Raw genomic sequence first — 10380 nt, forward strand, 5'->3', positions numbered from 1 at the left:
CTATATTTCAATTTATAGGGCAAAATATGCGATTTTGGGCTTTTTTGACTGCAAGCCATTAAGCTTGGAAATATTTTTTTAAGCAATCAAAACGTTAATTGGTCAATTAACATCTAAATTAACGACTCATGCCAAATATTTCATTTTACCTAATCAAATTTGATAGATTTAAGCATTTTATGTTGGTATGAAAACTTGCATGCAACTTTTGGAGGTTGACTTGTATGGGAAATATCGTACCTAGCATAAATCGCTTAAAACTATCAAATTCGATTTGGTTAAACAAAATATTTTGCATGAGTCGTTAATTTCGATGTTAATTGTCCAATTAATCTTTCGATTGCTTAAGAAAAATATTTCCAAGCTTAATGGCTTGCAGTCAAAAAAGCCCAAAATCGCATATTTTGCCCTATAAATTGAGGTGTAGCTCAAAATTGTGACGTGTTAGAGCAAATCTGAGCCCGGATTCGGATTCAGCGGCCCAAAATCCTTCGGAGACACATAAGTTTGCTCTTGAGACAGAAAAAAAGTTATTTTTTGTTACGCTGTGTTACATGGGGATGCCGTGCTATTGCATGCTTGGAAGCGTATTCTGTGGGCCTGGTGATTTTTCCTCGCTTTTAACAAAATCTGTAATAGTTTCCAAAATAGATGAATATTTGCAAGAAAATATTTGCTAATTTTTATTAAATCCATGATTTAACAGTATTTATGGCTAAACATTGAGATAATGGCCCTGTTCAAATTATGTTTCTCTGAGGTGTCCAGAACATATATCCAGTGTCCTAATTGCATTTCTTACAGGCGGTTAAAATCGTGATTTTATGAGCTTAAATTGCTTTCGTTATGGTTTTTGTCACCAGGAACGCAAGGTATCAAAATGGTGATCGCTCTAAAGTTGGCACATTCCAAATAGTCGCCTTTCTTGTGAATGGGGCAGATTATCCCTTCAGTCCACAATTTCGGTAGCTGTTTGGTTTCCCTGATCCTGACTACCAAACCAACCGAAGCAAACAGGTGGTCAACTTTTCTTGACTCCTTGGACCCCTCTTGATGAGTTCAGCTGCGATATTATCCTTTGGTTACGAGCTGGTGAATAGCATATTTCAAGCCTAACTTTACCAAACACCGTATGTAATATATGTAAACAAAACAGAGTTTTTCACTTGAGGTGCTGAATTTCTTTAAGGACTACTTGTATCACTCACCTTTGGGGATGATTTGTGAAAAAATACCCGGATTTTCCACGTTCCTAAAATGCTCAATGTATGAGTTGCTATGGGAACAGCGAACTTCCCCTTCGTTTTTCTCCGTTCGTGAATTTTGTTAGATACGGTGTTTGGTAAAGTTAGGCTTGATTTAACTTCCCTCAGCGTGGGAGTTCGATCATTTTCGTTCTCTGCTGTACTGGTGTAACCACACGAAACAATACGAAGCCTTTGAGGGATGTGTTGAGCGTCTTGTAGAACTTCTGTGTTTCTTGAGAACGGAACAGCAGTTCAATTTACTCACACTCCGCTATATCCAGGCTACTTTTTTTTCCTCCCGATAGAAACGGGTCTGCTGTTGCCGCTTCTGTTTGTGTCGTTCCACATTCTGCTGGGTGCCATGCTGCAAAGTCGTTCTCGCCGAACCATTTGTTCTCTCGACCTCGTTCCACGTACCCGATGGTGCTCTCGGTTGCCTTTACTGTATTTCCGAAGTCCTCATGATGGGCCACATCGAGTTTGCCCACGTCTGGCAACGATTCTGCGCGTATTCTTACAAATAACAAATAACACTAATCATAGCCTGAAACGCGAAGCAGCAAAGGTCGGACTGGTGGTGAATGCCTCAAAAACAAAGTACATGCTGGTAGGCGGAACCGAAAACGACCGGATCCGTCTGGGTAGGAATGTTACGATAGACGGGGATACTTTCGAGGTGGTGGAGGAATTCGTCTACCTCGGATCCTTACTGACGGCTGACAACAACGTGAGCCGTGAAATTCGGAGGCGCATCATCAGCGGAAGTCGGGCCTACTACGGGCTCCAGAAGAAACTGCGGTCGAAAAAGATTCACCCACGCACCAAATGCACCATGTACAAAACGCTAATAAGACCGGTGATCCTCTACGGGCACGAGACATGGACCATGCTCGAGGAGGACCTACAAGCACTCGGAGTTTTCGAGTGACGCGTGCTAAGAACGATCTTCGGCGGTGTGCAAGAGAACGGTGTGTGGCGGAGAAGGATGAACCACGAGCTCGCTGCACTTTACGGCGAACCCAGCATCCAGAAGGTGGCCAAAGCTGGAAGGATACGGTGGGCAGGGCATGTTGCAAGAATGCCGGACAACAACCCTGCAAAGCTGGTGTTTGCAACTGATCCGGTAGGCGCAAGAAGGCGTGGAGCGCAGAGAGCACGATGGGCGGACCAGGTAGAGCGTGACCTGACGAGCATTGGGCGCGACCGAGGATGGAGAGCGGCAGCCACGAACCGAGTATTGTGGCGTACTATTGTTGATTATGTCTTGTCTTAACGATGTTGAACAAATAAATGTATGTAATAAATGTATGTACTAATCATAGCCTGCTAGAGTTTTTCACTCGCCTTGTTTTCAACCGCCTTGCCTTCAACACTCCTCATCGACGAATAAACTCCAACCGCTTCCCTGCATTTGGTGAACTCAAGGGTGAACTTCACACTTGTCAGGGGCTTCATTAACATGTCGACTATCATTTGGATCAGCTGGACAATATGTATTGCATCCGAATTATATCTTGTTCCAGAAGCTGATACACGAAGTCATATAGAATATCCACGTATTTGGATCGATTGGTAGCACGACCGGACTCCGTTTGCTTAATGCAGGATTGATTGTCTTCATGGATCAATATTGGCTTGATTGTTTCCGAAGAAAAATCCGTTAGTAGTCGGTCTATCCAGAGCTCTACACATCTCTTGATTCATGCCAACCTAGTCCAAAACTTGCGTCTGCTGGCTCAAAGAAAACTCTTTTTCGTTGACTTTGATTCCAAACAAATAGCTGATATAGCTTAACTGTGTCACCCTGAAATGTCTATTCAGGTTTTTGATGATTTCTGCATACTCCTCGTCATCGTTGCAGACAATAATCATGTTGTCTACATGAATCACCAATTACTTGACCAGACATGCCCAGCCTGCTTCAGTCCATATAGGGATTTTTTGTAGCGAACACACAGCATCCCAGTTTTCATCCATGTATCCGAGTGGCGGTCGCCCGAAGATTGATTTCTCCAGTTCTTCCTTCAGGTATACTTCACGACAGTTTCCCGTTGACTGGCAACCGTCAGCAGCAAAAAACGGAAAGACACCTGACGAACTACCGGAGCAAAGACTTCGTCACAGTCTGTTTCGAACTTTTGGGTGAATCCTTGTGCTACTAGACTGGCTTTGTACCTTATCATGTTTCCATCTTTCTCTTGAAGATCCATTTGCAGCAAACCGCCTTGTGTACCGGCGGTAATTCTGTCAACTGCCACGTGCCATTCTCTTGCATCGACGTCATTTCATCTTCCATAGTTGCCTTCCACAACTCCACTTCTGGTCCTTTCATGGCTTCATTGCATGTCATCGACTCCTCATTTGGCTTTCGTATCATACCAGTGATCTGTCGGTATCGTTGTGGCAATACTCCTCCCATGCTACATATCGACCGACGTGCTGGCTGTTGCATTTTCTCCATGGCTATCAACTTCAATCTTAATTCGATGTATCTTAAAAGCTGGAATCTGTATATTCAGGATCCTCCTCAACTAGCATCAACATTGTCTTCTTCGTCAGTAACTTCTGCATCAGACGCAGGAATACCGGGCTCTTAGAAGAATTAAACACTTCTTGATCTTCCATTTCGTTGAACTGCACTCCACTCCAGTCCGATGTCCACTATCGTCCAAGTTTTGCGTTTCGCAACTCCAGTTTGTCGTGGCGAGTCACCTGCTGTGTACCGCGGAACAATCCCGTTTTCTCGGTAGAATTGCCCCTAAACGCTTCATCTTATACTCACCACCCCGGCCTGAGCGGATTACAACAGGATTTCGTTCAAATTGGTTCCGAATAATGGCGACGTATTCCTCGATCACGTTAGATTTCGCTTCAGAAAATCGCAAAGTATAGCTGCTGTAATCGTCTATGAGTGTCAGGAAATGTCTTGATCTGTCCGGCTTCGCATTATTCATCGGACAACAGATGTCCGTATCGACCAGATCCAGAATTTTCTTCCGTCTTTCTCGGTAACGGCTTCCATGCGATCTTCCCCGCAGTGCTCACAGGTCTGGTAGACGTCACATTTCATGACGGACACGTCCTTTGCCAAAACCATCACGGACAGGTGTTCAGTTGGTAAAATCCTTCAATTGGAGGATGATAACTTGTTGCTCTCCATTATCATTGTAGCAGAACAGACCCTACTCCCTGGAAATTCGTTTCGTTGTCGTCAGCTAGAGTGCTGGTTACGCCAGAACTGTGGTTCAAATTCTCGAAAAGGATTGATCGCAATACATATGGGCATTGGCACCGAAATCAATTATCCACGTTTTCAATAGCTTCCGGTTCTGAGATGCCGTGAACGCAAACTTCATCATCATTGATGATCTTCTTCTCGGTACACATGATAGCTTCGCCCTGACGTGTCTTCTCCATTCTCTTCTGCGCAAGGCATGGCACAAGGTCCTGTAATTTACCTTTGCCTTCAACTAGCTTCATGGTCAGGTCTTTGTCTTCACCAATGTCGTGGTCAGGTTGTCGAAGGAATCTATGGCAGGCTTATCATAACCATTGCCACTTTCAGGTTCGCGTCCAATTTCTGACCCGCGTTTTCCAGACTGGAGAAAATGTCTCCCATCCGGCCTTTTATGTCCCCGTTTTCGTAATACTACTGGGATAACGTGGTAGTCATCGTCGTTTTTCTGCGATCGTTGCCTGGGGATTCGCGTCACCTTCTTTTCAGGCGTCCGTCAGAAGGGTAGAGGTGGCTTCCGACACAAACTTCCAGAACCCCCTTCGTAACTTCTCGATATTGAATTTTCCACCATTCATCGTAATCTTTGTGTTCGACCTTCGTAGTGATCTTCTCTAGACTAATAATCTATGGAAGGTGACTCGTAGTAGTGAAACAACCTTTTTCTACAGTGGGCGAGAACATAATGAACATGGACTTCGTGATCTAGTGGCTACCGCGTCTGATTTGTATGCAGAAAATCCGGGGGTCAATCCCAGGCCCGTTCCTTTCTTCCTACTTTGCATTTATCTAAAAACATACTTCCTCCTTTCTACATATATAACTCATGTAAATTCACATGTTCATAACCATCGCTAGAACTGGAAACGAATGAAAAGCCGTATCCCTTCGTTCCAACTTTAACAGCACATTGTCAATCTATCATATACCACCTACGAGTTATGCCATCAAGCGAACTGTGCCGCATTAGCTTCTTAGCAATAATCCCATTAATCTATCATTTTACGCCTGGCATTCACACACCGATATATAAACCCTCTGCCTACCATGTTCCACCAACACTCCGACATCCGCATGATATGTGCAGACGAAGAGGTTTATTCGGTCTGATGTGGATACAAACCTGCACCCAAGTTATAGCCAGTTAAGGCAATAATAGTCAAAAACATGGAGAGTTCAATAACTACGTAACGGTTGAGATTTGACCATATGCGTAGGACAATTTTTTTCACCATTTATGATCCTCTATCACCCTTTAAAAAGTTTACACTCAGGAACCAAACACCCTGTATATCTCATTGGTTCCTTGGTGTTGGCGCGCCAAGTAGGGCTGGCAACCCTATCAATAACTTGGCGCAAATAATAGCCTTATAGGCACAACCAAGGATGGGATTCTTTCATTTGCATTCATTTACATTCACTTGCTGTTAACTCGTTTCAGAAACAGCGCAGGAAAAATCAATGTATGGAACATTTTTGTTTTACCTGAAACTTTGTAGAAGAATATATTAGCGTAGAATCAATAGTTAAGTCAACAGAAGGCAGCAAACGCAACTCTCCACGGCGTGAATGTAATTTACATTCACCGCGTGGAGAGTTGCTTTCGCCGCTCGCTCACGACTTTGATATGCGTGTGCGACCCCAATGTTATTCGGCAAACTTTCAGATAAAACTACAAGGTAAAATTCATCCATACATTGTTTTTCGATAGCATGCTTCTGAACTGAGATAATAGCAAGTGAATGTAACTCTTTGCAAATGAATGGTCCCATCCCTGGGCACAACAGTGGATTGTTTCGAAGTAGTTTAGCGGAGAGGAAGATCGAAGCAGTTTGTAGATGGTTTGAAACCTACCGGAATAGAAACACCAAGATTTGTAAGTGAATTTACATTAGTTTAAGAGAAACAATTAATGATGAATAAACTTGATTTCAGTTTGGGCTGATCAACCAGACAACGGATTTATATCTGCCACAAAGAATTAGTGTCGTGATTGAATCACTATCCACGCTTCAACACTTGTGAAAATGTAGCTGATCTGGCGATACTGGAGTAGCATCTACGGGCGGTAAATCAAGCTCAAGTGGGCAATAACAGAATGAACAAATTTATTTTACGTCTCAAATCAATGACTAATCATAGCCTACTAAAGTCTTCCAGTCACCCTGCTTCGAACATATCTTGATGTCATAGGTTGGGCAGAATGCGCCATCATCAGTGCGGAGAGTAGATGTACGAGAAATTTGATCGCTAATGGCGCTGTAGCCAATAAATTAATTGTGGAGCGGACCTGGTGTGATGGTTAGAACACTTGACTATCACGCCGAGGACCTGGGATCGAATCCCACTCCCAACAAACTCGCAAAATGTGAGTTCTTCCTTCGGAAGGGAAGTAAAGTGTGGGTCCCGAGATGAACTAGCCTAGGGCTAAAAATCTCGTTAATAAAGATAAAAAAAAATAATTTATTTAATTTCATACCTCAGATGTATTTCTGGAGCTCGATTTGAATAGGTCGTATGTGCTTTTGTCGATTAAAAATTCGATCAGTTTATTTAAGTCATAGTAGCAATATGGCAGATATTTTGCAAACTTTTAATGATGGAACAGAAAGCCTGTTTTGTGAGGATTCTGCTGTATGTATCAGCTTTGCTTAATTTCAACGGTTTTCGCTATAATAAGCGAATCCAACTGATCGAATTTTTAATCGACAAAAGCACATACGACCTATTCAAATCGAGCTCCAGATTTATCCATAATTTTGATATACACATGTTGTTGTGGATGTTTTGTTTTGCTTATAAAAATTAGTTTGACACTTGTAGGACCGGCACTGACGCTGTAAAGGCGTGGCAAACTAGATGTTTGTCACACGAACACTCGCGACACTGACATTCTGTGGCTATTTTTTCTACTGTGCGGAGTGTAGGCCGTACACGGTGATAATGTTGAAGTTGAAGAATCGGCCCTTGATCCTCAACCCACACATTTTTTCGAGTGCTCCCAATGAAGTTGAGAGACCGACAATTCCACTTACCGAGGTTCCACTTGCTTGGGTTGCTACCGATGATCTCGGCAAAATGCCTCTGGAGCCGGCATTCTGATGGTTTCGGCAAGGCAATGCTTTTTTTCGGCATGACAGGACAAGACACCAATTCTCTACTTTCCGGAGGACCAAAGTGCACCGTTCCCGAGTAGAGGAAAAGAGCTCAATAATAGCATATTTTGATATGGAGATCAAAAAGTGAAATGGGTTTGATTGAAATAAGAGATAAAAGATCTAAAAATAAAATCAAAACTTTACTCCTGGAACATCATCATCATATCATATTATTTAGATTTTGTAAGATCTGACCAATACTGCCGTAATTCTGCAAAGTGACGTAAGCGCCATTCAAAATGTCGATATTTTTTGGTATACTATATATAATATCTGGTGTAAAAATAACACTGTGATATGCCTGCTGTATTAGAATGCAAGATCGAGTCGTAATCTATCATCTATGGAAAGAAACTTAGAGGATGAGCAAGAGCTTTATGCATAATAACCAAAAAGTGGGCCAAAACTATCAATGTCGCTTACGTCACTTTGCAGAATTACGGCAGAATAGCAGCGAGCTATTCGTTTGATCTTAAAATATCAAATTTTGATATTGTTCAGATGTTTCAGGAACATTTTTCAGATATTATTTTCAGATCTTTTATCTCTTATATCAATCAAATTAATATCACGTTTTGATCGTCAGTATTTCACCCCTACCCGGGTTGAGCTTAGAGTCCTTACCTGGTACTCGAACGTCCATCAGCCGCCCCTAACATGGGAATCAGACGCTGTTGTGAGCCACTTACAGACGGAGTAGATACAGACGCAGAAGCAGTCTGTCAAAATTTTCCACCGGAGTTGGTTACCCGATCTTGCTTAAGGCTGCTCGTAGCCTGGCCTGTTCCACGTGGATGTAGATATAGAAAAGGCTGATGGACCTTACAAGTGGTGTGAATCTGGTGGCCAGGATTTACCCTGTCCGTTTTAGAAGAAAACTTCAACTATGGTTTTGCCCGTAAAGCTGCCGGCTTAGAATAGCACTACGGACCACCTGTTCCGGGGGTAAAAGTCCACCAAACAGGTAACCCCAATCCAAGGTGTCAGGCGACCCGTGCTGAGGGATGAATGGTTGAGGGGGTTTAAAAGATGCTCAATCTTTAACGGAGCCCGTAGCGTGGGTAGATCGCCTTTTTGGGTTGCGTTGCGGTGATAGATCTACCAAATCTAGTGTCGTCCTATTTTTCAATTTTGGAATACCGTCAAACGGGGTGACTTGCAACACTTTTCAGCTTCAACTAACAAAAAATGTTGATTAAACCCAATTTCAAAATTCAAACTATTTGTAATAGTTTTAATAGCCGGCCCCTCTATAAAATAAAGTGGACAAGTTATAGATTGATTCATTTTTTCATGTTGAAAAAGCCAATAAGGTCGTTTTTGATACAAGACGTCGTGCGGGGTGACTTGCAACACCCAATGTAAATCCCTTTTCAAACACGCAGATATTAATTTTTAGTTTCAAGCATATTTGATAAGTATTCTTGCTACTATTGTGATATCGTTTGAGCTGACATACTTATTTTTATATTTGTTTTTACATAGGAAATGGAATTGTGAATTTTTATATGGAAATATTGGGCTCAAAAACACCAAGTTACTTATTGTTAATTTAACATAAGTTTTAATGTATTTTTCAGTTCATATGATGATCCTTCAGACTTTTGCTGGTTAATTATTAGTTAAACAACCATATTTCGTTTTTCTGGACTTTGAATTGTTAAGAAAATGAGTGTTGCAAGTCACCCCGTCTAGGTACAATATTTCAAAACATATGAATATAACAAAGATATTGTAATATTTGTATAAAGTAAAATGGAAATTCATATAGCTCATTATGTATAGAATCCGCATATAGAATATTATTTTTGGGAAATTTTGTTTTCATTCTTTTGCAGGCAACGATTCGAGGCTCACATTTTTGTTACTTTTTCAGACTAATGTTAAATTCATGAATATTTTGTTGGAACTATTTTCATAAAAGTAAAATTCTTGGCTACTACTCAGATAGTATGTGCACTTTATAGTTCAACTGAGTTTTGGTATGTAAACGTCCGATTTTTATGTTTTGTTGATAAACATAGACAGAAGACATCAAGTGTTGCAAGTCACCCCGTTTGACGGTATGTGTTCTGTTATTTCAAGGAATTATAGTATTTAGTCCTTACTACTGGTGTTTTGGTGACTTCCAGTTTTTGAATAAAACTGAGTTTACCAACTTAACCTTGCATATAGTTAAAAACCTCACCATCTGAGGCTAAACTCAATGCAAAGGAAATCAAATTGGGTTAGGGATCCATGTATGTACTAACTCTTCGAAGACTGGAAAGTGCTAGTACGCAAGGAACATACTAGAATCCTTATTGCTGAACACATGTTCCATTATTGGAATGATATTGCTGCTAATGTTAAAAACCCGGGTCCTACTGGGGAGAATTTAGCAGTAAAACAAGGGTGATGCTAGGTTTCCGATGCATGGCCAATATCAGTACTCTTGTTTTGTTTTCTAAGAAAACAAAACAAAAACTGTATCAAAATCGATACTTTATTGCCCCTCAATGGCAATTGAGTAATGCGACATGCACTACACTAAGGATACGGGTAATGTCACAATAGATCTAAAAACTGGTCGCAGTGACAAACCCGAACAGGAATAAAAAAAAATGGCTCTGTTAGAAGCGTTTTAATATAAATGTTTTAATTTTTTTTTCCAAGGGGTTAAAAAAGTTAGAAAAATAGAGAATGAGAACATACAAAATATATGACGTGGACTTCGAAGAACATCAGAACACCATTTTGC

Source organism: Aedes albopictus, chromosome 1 (assembly GCF_035046485.1).
Source record: "Aedes albopictus strain Foshan chromosome 1, AalbF5, whole genome shotgun sequence".
NCBI classification, from domain to species: domain Eukaryota; kingdom Metazoa; phylum Arthropoda; class Insecta; order Diptera; family Culicidae; genus Aedes; species Aedes albopictus.